Below are 18,556 nucleotides of genomic sequence, written 5' to 3'. Positions count from 1 at the left end.
GTTGACGTATGTGGCCACGACGTACACATGCGTTCGCTTCTGCGTGCAAACACGCCGGGATGGGGGCACTTTAAATTTTTTTTATTATTTCTTTTATTTTTTATTTTTATACTTTCCCTTTATTTATTTTTTTTATCACTTTTATTCCTATTACAAGGAATGTAAACATCCCTTGTAATAGGAATAGTGAATGACAGGTCCTCTTTATGGAGAGATCCGGGGTCAATAAGACCTCAGCTCTCTCCTACAGGCTAAAAAGCCCGAAATAAAAAAAAAAATGATATTGGCTATCCAGCTGAGATCACGGAATTATTGACAACTGCCAGGCGTTATGACGTCATGCCCAGGCCTCCGAGAGTCATAGAGACTGCCGTGGACCTATGGTGTACTTTCGCCGCCATCGGATTCCTTCTCCGGCTCGCCAATCGCACGGGTAAGCCAGTTGAAGCACTGGGCGGTGGGAGGGGGGGAGGGGGGGAGGGGGGAGATGTCCTCTCCCGCTGCCTGTAAGAACAATCAAGCGGCTGAACAGCAGCTAGGATTGTTCTTACAGTGAAGGGAATCGCCGGCTAAAAAAATGATATCTGAATGCTGCCTGCAGCTGCACCCATCATTCAGATATCTCCACTCAAATCCCAGAATGTCAGATGACGTCCAGCGGTAAGGAAGTGGTTTTAAAACTATATTTTGCTGTGTCCTTTAGGCCCCCATCCATTTGTTGTTGGGATTCCCCCTACCCGGTTGAAACCGTTGGCTCATTTTGCACAGTTCAGCTCATTGCAGCCTCAGAAGAGTAGTGGAGCGATCGGGGAACTCCAAAGAGAATTTTCGTTGTTTATTTGGTCACACGTACACCAAAATAAAAACTTCCTCTTATAAAAAGTGCCACATGTGAGTGATATTACACACATCATGAGATCAGTCTGTTTGCTGTGCCTACAATCTACTTGCCAACAGGCCTGGAAAACTCTGCACTAATACCATGCCATGTCCAAGCCTTACAAATAAACTTACATAATTCTATAAACTTCTGGACTTTGAGATTTGAAGTGCCAGGCACAACTTCAGAGATTACGTTGATGTTTGATAATATTTATCATTATAAAATGTAACTCGTTCCTTCCCGTACGCTCCCTCCTTGGTAGCTTGCTGATTGTGTCCTGTCCATTGGTCACGGCCTTGTGATAGGTAGTTTGTGTCCCCACTGGGCTGACCTCTGTTAAAAGCATCCCCCCCCCCAATCTCCAAAGCAGCACACAGAGGTGGTGGTGAGATCTGTTCTGCTATACTAGTACCCGCGCTTAACGTGTTGTGTCCATGGATGGATGTGAAGGGTTAAATAGTGGGAATTAGCATGCCAGAACTGAGTGAGCAAGTCTCCATCACTTCCCTGCGCTGCACTGCATATAGCGAGGAGGAAGAAAAAATATATATACCCATATATAGATAATCATAAAGTTGTGCACTACTGACCCCTACACTCTGCGTTACATACTACTGACCCCTACACTCTGCGTTGAATGCTACTGACCCCTACACTCTGCGTTACATACTACTGACCCCTACAATCTGCGTTACATACTACTGACCCCTACACTCTGCGTTACATACTACTGACCCCTACAATCTGCGTTACATACTACTGACCCCTACACTCTGCGTTGAATGCTACTGACCCCTACACTCTGCGTTACATACTACTGACCCCTACACTCTGCGTTACATGCTACTGCTGACCCCTACACTCTGTTTTACATGCTACTGATCCCTACACTCTGCATTACATACCATGACCCCTACACTCTGTTTTACATGCTACTGACCCCTACACTCTGTGTTACATGCTACTGACCCCTACATTCTGTGTTACATGCTACTGACCCCTACACTCTGTTTTACATGCTACTGCACTCTGCATTACATACTACTGACCCCTACACTCTGTGTTACATGCTACTGCACTCTGAATTACATACTACTGACCCCTACACTCTGTGTTACATGCTACTGACACTACACTCTGTGTTGCATGCTACTGACCCCTACACTCTGTGTTACATGCTACTGACCCCAGAACTCTGCATTATATACTGATAACACCTGCACTCTACATTAAATACCACTGACTTCCAGTCTCTGCACACTGTATTACATACTACTGACCCCTGCACTCTGCATTACATGCTACTGACCCCTGCACTCTGCATTACCCACTGCTGACCCCTGCATTTTGCATTACATACTGATAACCCCTGCACTCTACATTAAATACCACTGACTTCCAGTCTCTGCACACTGTATAACTTCTTACTGACCCCTGCACACTGCATTATGTTATCCGGCCTCTGCACAATGTTTACCTTATTACTGACCTCTGCACTCTGATTTACATATTACTGATCTTTGTACTCTATGTTATATACTAATCCCTGCAATCTACATTACATACTACTGACCTCTGCATTCTGCATTACTTATTACTGACATCTGCTGTCTGCATTTCATACTACTGACCCCTGGGCTCTGCATACAATCTTTACTTTTTAATGAGACCTTTCCAGGTTATCTCTCACTGCACCCTGGTGATCTTTGATCTCTTCCAGGTTGTCAGGAAGATTTCCACCACTTCAAGTTTGCCCTCCCCCTCGTATATATATATATACATACTCGGTATCATTATACGGTGTGATCATTATCGGTGTATATATACTCGGTATCATTATACGGTGTGATCATTATCAGTGTATATATACTCGGTATCATTATACGGTGTGATCATTATCGGTGTATATATACTCGGTATCATTATACGGTGTGATCATTATCGGTGTATATATACTCTGTATCATTATACGGTGTGATCATTATCGGTGTATATATACTCGGTATCATTATACGATGTGATCATGATCGGTGTATATATACTCAGTATCATTATACGGTGTGATCATTATCGGTGTATATATACTCAGTATCATTATAGGGTGTGATCATGATCGGTGTATATATACTCGGTATCATTATACGGTGTGATCATTATCGGTGTATATATACTCAGTATCATTATAGGGTGTGATCATTATCGGTGTATATATACTCGGTATCATTATACTGTGTGATCATTATCGGTGTATATATACTCGGTATCATTATACGGTGTGATCATTATCGGTGTATATATACTCAGTATCATTATACAGTGTGATCATTATCGATGTATATATACTCGGTATCATTATACGGTGTGATCATTATCGGTGTATATATACTCGGTATCATTATACGGTGTGATCATTATCGGTGTATATATACTCGATATCATTATACGGTGTGATCATTATCAGTGTATATATACTCGGTATCATTATACGGTGTGATCATTATCGGTGTATATATACTCGTTATCATTTTACGATGTGATCATTATCGGTGTATATATACTCGGTATCATTATACGGTGTGATCATTATCGGTGTATATATACTCGGTATCATTATGCGGTGTGATCATTATCAGTGTATATATACTCGGTATCATTATACGGTGTGATCATTATCAGTGTATATATACTCGGTATCATTATACGGTGTGATCATTATCGGTGTATATATACTCGTTATCATTATACGATGTGATCATTATCGGTGTATATATACTCGGTATCATTATACGGTGTGATCATTATCGGTGTATATATACTCGGTATCATTATATGGTGTGATCATTATCGGTGTATATATACTCGGTATCATTATACGATGTGATCATTATCGGTGTATATATACTCTGTATCATTATACGGTGTGATCATTATCAGTGTATATATACTCGGTATCATTATACGGTGTGATCATTATCGGTGTATATATACTCGTTATCATTATACGATGTGATCATTATCGGTGTATATATACTCGGTATCATTATACGGTGTGATCATTATCGGTGTATATATACTCGGTATCATTATACGGTGTGATCATTATCAGTGCATATATACTCGGTATCATTATACGGTGTGATCATTATCGGTGTATATATACTTGTGTGATTATACGGTGTGATTTTTATGATCAGGTAATAGATAATAAGTACCACTACACAGCAGAGAATAATTGTACACCATTTATAGACACTCACTAACGTTATACGCGGCATATAACATCTTTCTTATCCATCTGTGACTGAACTCAGCTGAATAAATCATAAGTGAATAATAAAGTTTTTTTTTGGGTATAGAAATCACAGTCGGTGAAGGTCTGTGACACCCGTTAGTCACACAATCACTTTATCTGCGCTGTAACCTCGCGGTTTCCATGTGTTCAAGCGATTTGTTACATGACACTAGAAAATAAGTAGAGAGATGTGAGGTGCAGGCAGATCCCGGGATGTGCTGGGCTTCCCGCTCTCCTAAAGCAAACTTCATTATTTCCAAACGATTAGCAATTACTGGGTTAAACTAAACTTGCTAGGCTGTAAAATGAGGACTCAGAATAGACAGGATGTAATGTCAGCGGAAATTACAGCGGGACTGAGACAATCGGCCCAAGAGACCTGTGACCACGAGAAAGTGACACACTGACACACATGGGGAGGGGGATGAGAAATGTGACAACCACAGGGAGACAGAGACAATGGGAGCTATGTGACATGGAGTCTGCCCCTCCCACCCCAGGATGACACCAACAGAGGGAGCTATGTGACATGGAGTCTGTCCCTCCCACCCCAGGATGACACCAACAGGGGGAGCTGTGTGAAATGGAGTCTGCCCCTCCCACCCCAGGGTGACACCAACAGGGGGAGCTATGTGACATGGAGTCTGACCCTCCCAACCCAGGGTGACACCAACAGGGGGAGCTATGTGACATGGAGTCTGTCCCTCCCATCCCAGGATGACACAAACAGGGGGAGCTGTGTGACATGGAGTCTGTCCCTCCCACCCCAGGGTGACACCAAGAGGGGGAGCTGTGTGACATGGAGTCTGTCCCTCCCACCCCAGGGTGACACCAAGAGGGGGAGCTGTGTGACATGGAGTCTGCCCCTCCCAACCCAGGGTGACACCAACAGAGGGAGCTATGTGACATGGAGTCTGCCCCTCCCACCCCAGGGTGATACCAACAGGGGGAGCTGTGTGACATGGAGTCTGTCCCTTCCACCCCAGGGTGACACCAACAGAGGGAGCTGTGTGACATGGAGTCTGACCCTTACACCCCAGGGTGACACCTCCAGGGGGAGTTATGTGACATGGAGTCTGACCCTCCCACCACTGGGTGACACCAACAGAGGGAGTTATGTGACATAGAGTCTGTCCCTTCCACCACAGGGTGGCACAGAAGGAGTTATGTGAGTCTATCTCTCCCACCACAGGGTGACACCACTGAGGAGCTGCTATGTGACATGGAGTCCGTCTCTCCCACCACAGGGTGACACCAATAGGGGGAGTTATGTGACATGGAGTCTGTCTTTCCCACCACAGAGTGACACCAACAGGGGGAGCTGTGTGACATGGAGTCTGTCCCTCCCACCACAGGGTGACACCAACAGAGGGAGCTGTGTGACATGGAGTCTGACCCTCCCACCCCAGGGTGACACCAACAGAGGTAGCTGTGTGACATGGAGTCTGACCCTCCCACCCCAGGGTGACACCAACAGAGGGAGCTGTGTGACATGGAGTCTGAGCCTCCCACCCCAGGGTGACACCAACAGAGGGAGCTGTGTGACATGGAGTCTGACCCTCCCACCACTGGGTGACACCAACAGAGGGAGTTATGTGACATAGAGTCTGTCCCTTCCACCACAGGGTGACACAGGAGGAGTTATGTGAGTCTGTCTCTCCCACCACAGGGTGACACCAATAGGGGGAGTTATGTGACATGGAGTCTGTCTCTCCTACCACAGGGTGACACCAACAGGGGGAGCTGTGTGACATGGAGTCTGTCTCTCCCACCACAGGGTGACACCACCCAGGAGGATACAAAATTATAACAGGGTGATACAGACATGAGGAGCCATATGACATGGAGTCTGTCCCTCCCACCACAGGGTGACACCACCCAGGAGGATACAAAATTATAACAGGGTGATACAGACATGAGGAGCCATATGACATGGAGTCTGTCCCTCCCACCACAGGGTGACACCACCCAGGAGGATACAAAATTATACCGGGTGACACAGACATGAGGAGCTATATGACATGGAGTCTGTCCCTCCCACCACAGGGTGACACCACCCAGGAGGATACAAAATTATAACGGGTGACACAGACATGAGGAGCTATATGACATGGAGTCTGTCCCTCCCACCACAGGGTGACACAGACAGAAGGAACTATGTGATATGGAGTTATACGGAGGACAGCTTCTCAGAATTCAGTGATGTTTAAACAGTTATTTTCCTGCCTTTCTTTAACCGGACGCTTCCCCTTTAATCACGATCCTCTCGTAATATATATAAATATATATAGAAAAAAAAAGCAAGTTAATGCAGAACAGACCTGAGCCTGAGCCAGCACGACCTGAAATAACTCCAATATCACTCACACAAGTTTGTTTTGATCAAAGTACTATGGGCCTGGGATAGGGGGAGCGAGCGAGAGAGACGCTAGAAAAGAGAGGGAAGCGAGCACATAGAAAATGATTATACAAGGTGAGATAGAGGAACTTCACAGAAAAGACACATTATAGAAAAAAGACAGAGGAAGCTCTGTGACCACGAAGAGACGGAAAAATGTCCTTTACCAGGACAAAAAAGCCTTTGGTAGACCTTCTACACGACTCGCTCCTCGGAGCCCGCTGCGCAAGAGCTTAACGGTCGTTAACCCTTTTGGTGGTGGCTCTTGGGGTGCTAGGGGGGGGGACCAGGTAGCGTAAGGGTTAAAGAGCGCTCTGGGTCTGTCATTTCCTGGGGCGGCCTGATGAGGTGATTGCAAAGTGGGGTTTAAATCAAGACTTGCGCTGGCCGTGGGCCCGAAGCCAAGGAAACGAGGGGGAGAAGTTACAGAACGGAGACCAGTTAACCCCACAGCTGCTGGCGAGCGCAGAAACGTAAGGCCGTAGCTCGGGGGCCCCTCGGGGGTTGAAGGTTGGGGGCGATTACCTTATATGCCCTAATTTGGCCCCTGTTCACATACATTCACACGAGAAGGTGTTAGGAGCTATTTCCTGTGTCTAGTCTATGAGATTTACTGCCCTAGACAGAAGCCTCTTTTCTGCGTCCAGCTGTAAATTTACTAGGCTTTATACCTGCCTGCACGCGGGGGATTACAGCCGATATATATTATTCTATAGAACGTCGCCCTATAACACCCTATATTACTATAATGCCTTATGAATGACGGAACCTGAAGGGAGGACAAATCTGGATGTCTGTAACCACCTATCAACTTCTTTCAGGTGCAATGAAGCAGAATGAGAAGGAAAATATCTCTGGTGGCTTTGGTACACAAGAACTTTATGCTCAAAGGGTAAATTCACCCTTTCACGAAAAATGGAAAGGTGAGCTAACTCCAAATATCCTGGCCACCTCTCCTGACCACGCTTCACATAGTGGCCATGATGCCTCGTACTCCTGGTGTAGCAGTCCATAAACCACATACCTCGGAGTAAGAATCCACCATAATGCTCGCAATGGCAAACCCTCATTGGTTAGAGCAACCACGCTTCCTTTTGCCTGGGACAACTTACCGGAAGAAGAAACCTTAGATGCACTTCTCATTGGTCAGCTTCTCACGCTTGTCATTGCAAGCATTATGATGGACAGGGCCGCTGTGAGCAATTATGGGGTGATGTACACCCTTACTGACGGGGGTCCTGCCAACCAGGGACAGACTGGCAACCTTCAGCCCAGGGGGCAAGTACAAACCAGAGGCCCATGGTGCAATGACTCAGCCCCCTCCCACTTTCCAAGCTGAAGCCCTGCTCCAGATACTCTCTACTTGTGTGCTCCCCTGGTCCCCCCCCCCCCCCACTGTGCTCCCTTCTGTCTCCTGCAGGGTATGTGTCACAATAAAGAACCAGAAAGGGGTCGGTAAATATGTATTTTACCAGCTCTTTCCTTTTCTGAATGGACAGAGTCATAGTCAGTGACATTGTAAAAAAAATAAAATGATAAAAAATAATACAATTAAAATTCCAAAAAATAAAAACTACTGACAACAGTGGAGGCACTTCCAGGATCGCAAAGGTCACACTTGCGACCGAGCCCTGGCATTCCACCACCGTGGGGAGGCCCCAAGATGCCAGGAAGGGGGCCCACTGCAGAACTTGTGAAAGGGTCCTGTTGCGGGACTGTAATAAAAGGCCCTGCAACAAGAGTAAAGGGCCCCAGGATCAGTGGGAAGAGCCCCAAGCTTGAAGGGAAGGGCCCCGGCCAGGGGTTCGGGGGGCCCTTCATGGTTTCTTGCACCGGGGCCCTGAAGGTTCAAGTTACGCCTCTAATATGCCCCCATGTCTTTCTATAACCTTCTGAACCGCCCACTATGTATATACGTGGGTACTTTAACGTGGCATACCGGGGTGATGGCAGCAGCTAGCTGCCATAACCCCGGTATTTTTTTAAACAGCAGGTGATCTGAAATCACTTTTATGGGCTTTGGGAGAGATCCCCCCCCCCCTCCCCGCCGCTTACTGGTTGTTTCCCCCGCTTACCCGAGCTGTCGGTCGCAGCGATAATGATGCGACCTGGTGTAGTGATGGGCAGGAAGTTGAGTGAGGGCAAGATGGTCCCCACTCAACTCTATGCCCTTGGTGGACCAGAGCGACGTCAGACGTAATTTCTGGCCAAGGGCCTTTAAGAGCCCATTTTTCTTTTTTTAGGCAAATATAACATAAATGTGAGATCTGAAGTCTTTTGATCCCAGATCTCACATTAAAGAGGACCTGTCCAGCTTATTTCTATTACATGAGATGTTTACATTCCTTGTAATAGGAATAAAAGTGATCAAAAAACAAGAAATTAAAGGGACACTGTAAAAATAAAAGTAACATAAATAAGGAAAAAAAAATTCAATTGGGCACAATAGCGAACGCATATGCAAGGCAACCTGTAAACATTTTTAAAGCGACGCCTATGGAGAATTATAGGTACTGAAGTTTGTCGCCGTTCGTGTACAATTTTAAAACATGACATTTTAGGTATCAATTTGCTCAGCATAACATCATCATCTTTCACATTATACAAAAAAATGGGCTAACTTTACTGTTTTCTTATTTATTTATTTATTTTTTTAATTTATTTTTTTCCAAATGCAGTGTGACATAAAGTATTGCAATGATCTCCATTTTATTCTCTAGGGTCTCTGCTGAAAAAAAAATATAATGTTTGGGGGTTCTAAGTAATTTTCTAGCAAAAATACTGATGTTAACTTGTAAACAACAAATGTAATAGGCCTGGTCCTTAAAGAGGAAGTAAACCCTCCTCTGACACTTGTATCTATAGATAAGCCTATAATAAGGCTTACCTATAGGTACTGTAAATATCTCCTAAACATGTACCGTTTAGGAGATATTTACCTTAGATGCATCCAGTGACGTCACTGGCGCATGCGCTCTGAAGGAACGGCCGCTGGTGCCGTTCCTTCAGAGCCCCGTGCCGTGACCGTCGGCTCCCGCGCGAGTGCGCAGGAGTGACGTCACCGCAGCTCCGGCCAATCAGATGGCCAGATGCCGCGATCCCGGAAGACGGGCGACTGGACATGTCGCCTGTCATGCAGGTAAGTGGACAGCACGGTGGGGGCTCGTTCTAAGGTAAGTATTGCATAATGAGCTAGTATGCAATGCATACTAGCTCATTATGTCTTTCTCTTGCAGGTGGCAAAAAAAATAAAAATGTTGGGGGTTTACAACCTCATTAAGTGGTTAAAATAACTTAAAAAAAAGATTTTTCACCAAGGCAAAATGTGTTTAACAATTTGTTTCATTTAGCCCTTGTGTATGTGAAAAAATACTGTGCTAATTCAAATTGTGTGTACAGCTGCTCGCACCACAATGGACAAAATATTGCAATAAAAGTGTATAGTAAAAGTATAGCGCTAAACAATAATAAAATAGAAAGAAATGAATCAAAACATAAAATATCTAGTAAAGTATAAAGTGCAAGAGTGTCAATATTAAATAATGGTGATAATAAAGCTCATATGATGATTATAAAAGTCCACAGAAAAAGGAAGATGAAGATCCTGGTGCAAACACTGTAATAAAAATTGATCGTGCCACCATCCGTGCGTCAATCACCACTGTGTCAATGTCCTTCGAGCAGTGGGCATATAAGGATAAGGATAAACTGTTTATCAGAGAGTATGGACTCAGATACCATTTACACTGAGTCGACAACACTTGAGTATACTCAAAGGTGATGTTTTAAGGCAGCTCTAAGGATTTGCAAACGTAATTCCACGATAGGGCTGCCGCTCACAAATCGTATCTTACAATGCGTTGAGCCATAAAGATAAAGAAGCCTCCACATAGTGAAAAACTGTAACTTACAATTTTATTTAAAAGGTAAAAAACTTACATCATATCCAAGAAACATGCGCCTTTAACAACATGCAGCAAGGAAAATCAGAATGCAATGGCCTGAATAATGACCCGATGCGTTTCGTCCTCAAAGACATCATCTGGGGACCCGTACTCTCTATTAAGCAGTTTATCCTTATAGAGTGGTGGACAGTCATACAGTGATGATTGACGCACGGATGGTGGCACAATCAATTTTTATTACAGTGTTTGCAACGGGATCTTTATCTTCTTTTTTCTGTGGACTTATAATCATCATATGGACTTTATTATCACCATTATTTAATATTGACACTTTTGCACTTTATACTTTACCAGATATTTACTGTTTTTATATATTTATATCTATTTTATTATTGTTTAGAACTGCACTTTTACTATACACTTCATTTAATCCATGTTCGAACCTGTGCAATTTGTTCTGCTTTGGACGTTGCATGAAAGGAGGTCATCACAGGACAAAATAACTTATTTCCTGCAGGGCCATCTATGTAATGTGCTATATCCGCCAGCAGTGATCACTGTATTCTGACAGCATACAATGGGTAGGCCTATCTGGTTTTCTTGTATTGTAATCACTGTATTCTGACAGCAGAGAAACCTCCTGCTGTCAGAATAAAATAGCGCAGAGGGAGGGATTCCCCCATCAACACAGTCAGTGTTGGGGATCAAGTGATCTTTTTTTCCTGGGTTGAAAGAAAGAAAATTGCATAATCTATGGCTTGCTTAAGATCTCCCTGATATAGCTCCTGAATTTGTTTGCATATACCTTGGAGATTTGGGTGTTCCCTCCTACATTTAAATATCCAACCCCCCCCCCCCTACAAGTTTTCCATAATGTATAATAAAAATAAAACAAGCAGGAATGGTAGGAGCCCCTTATATTGCCACAACAGATGTGCAGATCCGGGAGTTCCTCCTAATAGAGTATCGGATACCGTAGATATAAGAAACAATCATTAGACTCCAGTGTGTACCAACTGCTTTTTTTTGGTAGACTGAACCATTAATGCCCTTTTTGGTCCATACAACCTGTTTCCATAAGGGTCATAAGCTGTTGGTCATAAGCTTGGTAGTTCCAACTAGTTTTGTAAAAATTATTGGTCAAGGCAAACAACCATTATTTTATCCGTTTTATGGTGTCAATAAATACTGTTGGTGATAAGTTGACCTGATGCTTTTTCATTAGATGTCACAGACGGGCATAAAGCATAGTGTATACCTGGGGAAACTTTACATATTTTTGGCCACTGCCTGCAGAAACTAGGACTAACAGTTCTCAAATGTGCCTATCCGCTTTCCTGACATCAACCCAAGGCCCATGTCATGCTGCTGACTGTAGGCGAAGGTGAGTGGACTCATAGCCATTTTATCACTGGTGATTTGGCTAATTGAGCCGCATTTTTTCTTTTAAACTTACTAAAATAAATCTCCCTGTCCTGAGTATCCTGCCCAAGTTCTGTAGTAAACTTTGGTTTTCGTCCCCCACGGGATCAATGTATGTGATCTGTATGATCTCAGCTGAAAGGATTTGGTGACTGTTAAGTTAGAGCTGGCCAAACAGTGGCTCCATCTAAACTCTGATCTTCCACTTGATTAGACATAATCAGATGCCATGGATAACAGATAATTATTAGAGGGCTTTATTATCACTGGGTGGTCAGAATCTGTGTGTGTGTAGGGGGGTGGGGGTGTTAACTATAGTATAGGTCCACTTTAATTGATCCCTATTTTACTATTTTAAGACTGACTAAATTAAGGCTGGCGCTTGACTATGAATTTAGCAGGCACAACCGAGGAAGCGTGTCAAATCCTTGTACAACCGTCTCTACCTGCACTAAAGCAACCCAGAACGCTTAGTCTTTAAGACTTTCAGAGTCTGACTGGCACCCATGCCAAGTGTCCATCTCTGTTCCCAGTGCAGCAAGGCAACTGCTCAGCATGGGACCTGGAAGCTAGAGGAGATCACTGGAGTACTCAAGCCTACTACATTACTACCAAAACTGTGCAATGTGATAAAAAAACATAACCAGTTCAATTAGTATCAAACCAGATATGCCCTTGCACTGCATAGTTGATGGTAGATCTAAAGGAAGTTGCGTAATTAAAGAGGAAGTAAACCCTCCTCTAACACTTTTACCTATAGGTAAGCCTATGATAAGGCTTACCTATAGGCACTGTAAATATCTCCTAAACATGTACAGTTTAGGAGATATTTACCTTACATGCAGCCAGTGACGTCACTGGCGCATGCGCTCTGAAGGAACGGCCGCTGGTGCCGTTCCTTAAAAGCCCCGTGCCATGACCGTCGGCTCCCGCGCGCGTGTGCGGGAGTGATGTCACTGCGGCTCCGGCCAATCAGATGGCCGGATGCCACGATCCCGGAAGACAGGCGACTGGACATAGAGGTAAGCGGACGGCACAGCGGGGGCTCGTTCTAAGGTAAGTATTTACGCGATGCATACTTGCTCATTATGGTTTTTTCTTTCAGCTTGTACAACCTCTTCAGAGTTTACAACCTCTTTAAGCCAGCCATAGACCCAGCTGCTGAATCGACCCAAATATGAACCATGTATGGGCAGGCTGAATGTACCCAAGTTGGTCGTTCAATCAACTTGGGTACAACCAGCCTGTAGGTTCATTTTGGGTACAACCAGTCTGTAGGATTTAGGCTATTGTAGTAATCACTGTGTTCTCCCGGAAGGGACAGCTTCCCTAGCCTCCCCGCGGGGAGAACACAATTGCTCCCGGGAAGGGATTCCCAACATCAACACTGCCTGTGCTGATGGAGGAATCGAGTAATTTTCTTTCCTGCAACAAAATTCACTCCATCCATGGAAGGCTTTAGATTGAATAGTGCATGGTTCGCTTAAGGGTCTTACTCTTGTCCACTCATACCCAATAAGAGAAGCATTCTGGGTGGGTCAAGTTCACCCCACAAGGGGAAAATAACATTCATACATCCGATCTCTTCATGTGCCCTTGGGGGCAAAAATGCTCCCATGTAACAATAATTAAGTAAAAAAGAAAAGCAAAAAAGAAAAAAAAGATATATATATATATATATATATATATATATATATATATATATATATATATATATATATATATATATATATATATATATATATATATATATATATATATATATATATATATATATATATATATATATATATATATATATATAAATAAACATAGACATCTGACAAACACACACACTCACACCCATGAAAAACCCCTATTACACTTTTTAAATTAGGAGTCCCTACACACCTAGGAGGTTTAAGAAAACACATTCAGAATATAATGATTGCTTGGCAGAAGTCTAATATTATAGTATAACAAGAAACAGGTGAAGTAGTAAAATGTTTTAATGTATTTATAATTTTTGCATATTTTCTTTTTTTTTGTTTCCTAAGCAAGCATAATGTTACATCTACAGTTATGTATCTACTTGACAGTTTCATGTTTTCCATTTACTAGGAAGTATGAATATTATAATGTTTTCTTTGTGAGTTAAAAAAAAAAATTGATTGCCTTTTTATTAAAAAAATATAGATTGAATACATTTTTGAACATGGGATATACAAAATCAAGGCTGTGTTCTTTAAATTCTGCATGTCCCTAGTTTAATGAAAATGTGAATCATATATTATTATTATTTTATATTATATTTTTAATAACTTTTACTATTATTATGTACGTCTTATTGATGCTTATGAAAAATGGTAAAATACACTGGCTAGCTCAAAAAAACAAGCTGGCCTATGGCAGCAAAAACATCACAAATAATTTCGCCGAGCACTATTTACTTCCAAATTGGTCCCTTAATGTCACCCTAATGTGCTTTCACAACTACTGCAACATTTTCAGCACTGTTTATGGTCTACCCATACAAGCGTAAGAAATTAAACAATTGGGCGCTGTATGCGGCCACTCGTCCTTCTAAACACATCCTTGCCACTGGTTGGCGTAAGCAGAGACACCATTTCATTTTGGGCGTCTGCTCCAGGAGATCAGCTCATTTGTGGCCCTTTCCAGCTTCAGGAACAGAAACAGAATTATTAATAGGCTATATTTAACGATCCTAATACATATGCCATGAAAGACTATAATTTTTTTTTTTCTTTAAAGACAGACCAAATAGCAATGATGTATAACATGCCTTGATGAAAGGACACTGAATGGTTTCAAAACAGTGCATTGTTATGGTGACTAGCTGGGAACCTGGCTGATGCTGAAAAATTCAGCCACATGTACTGGGTTTCTGGTGCAGGCTCTGTTTCCGATAGTGTTAGCCCAGTGCCTGCAAAGTGGCTGCAGCCTCGGCTTTTCCTGTGGACGGCTGCTTATGAACTACTGGGAAGGCTAATGAAGCCGGCAGCTAATGGACCAACAGCAGAGCAGAAGAAGAAAGCAGTTGATGGACCGTTAACAGAGTAGGGAGTGCCAGTGGCTGAGATACAAATATAATTTTCATACACAGTCCATATTCTTGACCCAAGGGCCGGTACAGAAATAAAATCCAAACCCAGAGCCAGCACCACACAGACAGCTTATATGGTTCTCTGCTTTCCTTATCCTCCTTTCTTGGATGGGAGCAGCCTCTAAAGCCTTCCACTTTTTTTTTTACTGCCCCCTAATAAGTACCCGGCTTACAGACAGTTGGCTGTGCCACCTATCCCCACTTCTAGCCTGCAACAGACCCAACACAATTTCTGTAGTCACCAATGTGCAGTTCCAGACCGGTGGTCACTGTTCTGCAATCCCTGCTGTCACCATTCTATAGTCCACCCTGCCCCACTCCGCAGTTCCCCTGTCACCGCTCCACAGTACCCGCTGTTACCACTCAAAAATGCACACTGCTCTATAGTCTCTACTAATTATTAATATATGTTTTTTTCTCATAAACTTACCTGTTTTAGATTAGGCACACTTTTGCTAGTACTGGTTATAGAAACAATCAATACACATACATGGTCTACCTTGTGCATGCCTGTAATTTTCTCTTTTTTCTTTTTCTTTTGTTTTTGTAATTTTTATATCAGCATTCAATATGTGCAGCTGTCTACTTTTATTTATTATTGGTATTTATATATCATTAACAATTTACGCAGCGCTTTACATATTGCACATTCACATCAGTCCCTGCCCTCAAGGAGCTTACAGTCTATGGTTCCTTAAGGCCCGTACACACTTGACGGAAATCGGACAAAATATCCTCCGATTTTTCTCTCTCTTGCTCAGCGTTCATAACTGTTTTTAGTTGACAATGTATAAATGTTCACAAAATTTCTCGTCCGATTTTTTTTTTTTGGGACATTTGTACCTAGACTTCCGGGTTGTCAGCAACTTCAGATCATGCGCGGTCTTTCGTATCTGATTTTTCACGGACGTACTGCAAACACATTAAACGAAAATTGGTCGTCTGGGGATGGACGACAAAAATTTTGGTGTTTGTCCCTCCGTTTTTTTTCGTTGACAATGTCGGCATCGGCTGCCGAAAGTTGTGTACACACTAGCTGAAAATCGTAGGATTTTACCTCGGATCGGAATTTTCGGCAGATTTTCTACTAGTGTGTACCCCACTTAACTCATACATACTAGGGCCAATTTAGACAGGAGCCAATTAACATTCCAGTATGTCTTTGGAATGTGGGAGGAAGCCAGAGTACCTGAAGGAAACCCATACAAGCACAAGAAGAACATGCAAACTCCAGGCAGGTTGTATGGTGGTAGTATGGTGGTAGGGATGCAAACCAATGACCACAGTGCTAACCACTACACCACTGCTTTTCTAGGTATATCCCTGTCTTTGCCAGTAGCCTTATCTTTTGAATGAGATAAAATCTGAGCAAGCAAATATGAGGTCAATGTGTTCCCCGCTCTCTTTTTCTGAAGCCATTAAAGCCTCCAGTAAAACACAAGAGATTTTAGAAGAACAGAATCATGTGTCCCCCCCCAGAAGCAGGTATCTCACAACCATAGTTCAAGGGGTAGCTGAAAAGCTTGTTACAATTTAACTCGGATCATTGGGCAAAGGATCTTCATTTTATTAACCTGCAGATACAGCCAAATGAAATGTTTCAGAAGAGGAAATCCTCCCTTTGCCTAGTGTTTGAAAACTGTATTGACCTGCTCAGATCAGTGCACACAAGAGGCCTGGTGGATGCTGACCACCAAGGTCAACTCCAGAAAACATTGGCAATGTTTGCACAGCCTTGCATGAACTTCTGATGATGGATCAATAATGGAACGTGGGGGTGACAAAATGTTTCCTAAATATATCGCAACGCCACACTTTCCGCCAGATCAATTTTTTTAGTTTAAATTTTTTTGTTTTCGTTTTGCACGAATTGCACTATTTGTGGTGTTAAACAATTAATTTCCACCCATTATGTGCAACAACAATGACGTCTTTTCTGAATTTTTTTTTTTTAATTGTTATGGTTAAGCCCCGTACACATGCACAGATTGTTGGCCAACCGATCGGCCGTCTTTTGTCCAGTGTTGTTTGTTGGTTGAAATGTGCTCTAGACTTGCACTGGACTTTTGTTGGCCAACAAAAACCAACTTCAGAAGTGATGTCATGTGATGGTTGACTTTCCGTGTGTTTTTTCTTCTCTGAGCATGCCCAGTCTTGCTCATCTGATTTTTGTCTGCCGAAATCTGTACTGACTGAGGAACATTCGGCCGTTCTGTTGTTGGCTAACAAAAATTTTAATAGCATGCACACCAGATTTTTTTCGGCCGAAAATTTGCAGTTGGTTATCGGAAGCATCATACTAACAAGCCTACAATCGGCAGATCGGACGTTGGCCGACAATTTACGGCCAACAATCTGTGCGTGTGTACGGGGCTTTAGAGAACTCGAACAAATCACTTTATTGAAGATAAATTTCTGATAAAACTGTTGGTTTCGAAAGAAAAAAAAAATTATTGCTAAAGGAAAACTCTGTGGATTCCTGAAAAAACATATGCATAAAAAAAAGACAAAAAAACATGGAAGTGCATAGCCAGCAACTACAAAACCTAATTGTCATTGACTATCGAGCGCCGCTGAGCACTACTTTAGCTGCACCTGAGTCACGCGTGCTACAGAGCACAGTGACAAGATCATTCTTTTCTCTTATGAAAAAATAAAAATGTTAGTAACAAAAGATTTTCATGCTGTCACAAACTGTGCAGATGTCAAAAGAGATGTCTTAACTGGTCTCAATGCTTAGTTGCGTGTATAATCAGCTAGAATGATGCTGCTGGTCACAGGATGAAGGCAAGAATGAGAAAACTCCACCTTACTACATGAAGCTATCAGAAGTGGATTGCAGTTCTCACTCTCCATTGTACCGTACATTCAAGAATTTAAAGCCTAGTCTAAGAAATGTAATTTTAATTTATTTTTGTTTGTGAGTGACCTAACACATTTTTCAAAGGGGGTAGCAGTTGTCGGTTGGACTGGAAGGCACAGACAGGAATAAAAGCATTTTCAGGTGTTCCAACCCTTCCACACTGCTAAAATTAGTTTTTGTCTGTATCCCGATTGGAATTTTTTTTTAGAAATCTCCCTGATAGGGGGATCAATTGCAATAAAAGACGAAGCTCTAACACTTCCCAATTTTTCCAAAAAGAAAAAAAACATTTTGGCTGGAATTAGGCCTCAAAGATGTGGATAAGTGGTTAGTACTTTTGCCTTACAATGCTGAGATCCCGTATTTAATTGCCACCAGACATCATCTGCATGTAGTTTGTATGTTTTCCCTGTGCTTGTGTGCATTTCTGCCCACAAGCCAAAAACATACGGTAGGAATATCGTCTTCTACCCAAATTAACTTTGCTTTGTGTGTATGACTGTGGTGAAGACGTTGGACTGAAAGCTCCTTCCAGGGCAAGGACTGAAGAGAATGGATCAACATTTTCTGTATTGTGCTGTGAAATTTATCAGTCCTACTTAAGAGAGTAAAATAACATAAGCACATTCAGATCAGCCTCGTGTTTGAAAGAACAGCAATCAATTAGCTTGTCCCTTTCATGTTGTTGAA

The 18,556-nt window shown here is 42.7% G+C and overlaps 1 protein-coding gene across 7 annotated transcripts in view; it reads right to left on the bottom strand.

Annotated features, from left to right (window-relative positions):
• Positions 1-18,556, bottom strand: part of NFIX (nuclear factor I X) — a 293,070-nt gene that overhangs the window by 200,698 nt on the left and 73,816 nt on the right. The gene's annotated exons all lie outside the window — the stretch shown is intronic.

This window comes from Pelophylax lessonae (genome assembly GCF_965119305.1).
Source record: "Pelophylax lessonae genome assembly, chromosome: 4".
In the NCBI taxonomy this organism is placed as follows: domain Eukaryota; kingdom Metazoa; phylum Chordata; class Amphibia; order Anura; family Ranidae; genus Pelophylax; species Pelophylax lessonae.
Note: the sequence above shows the minus strand (reverse complement) of the source record. Positions and strands in the feature narration are given on the sequence as shown.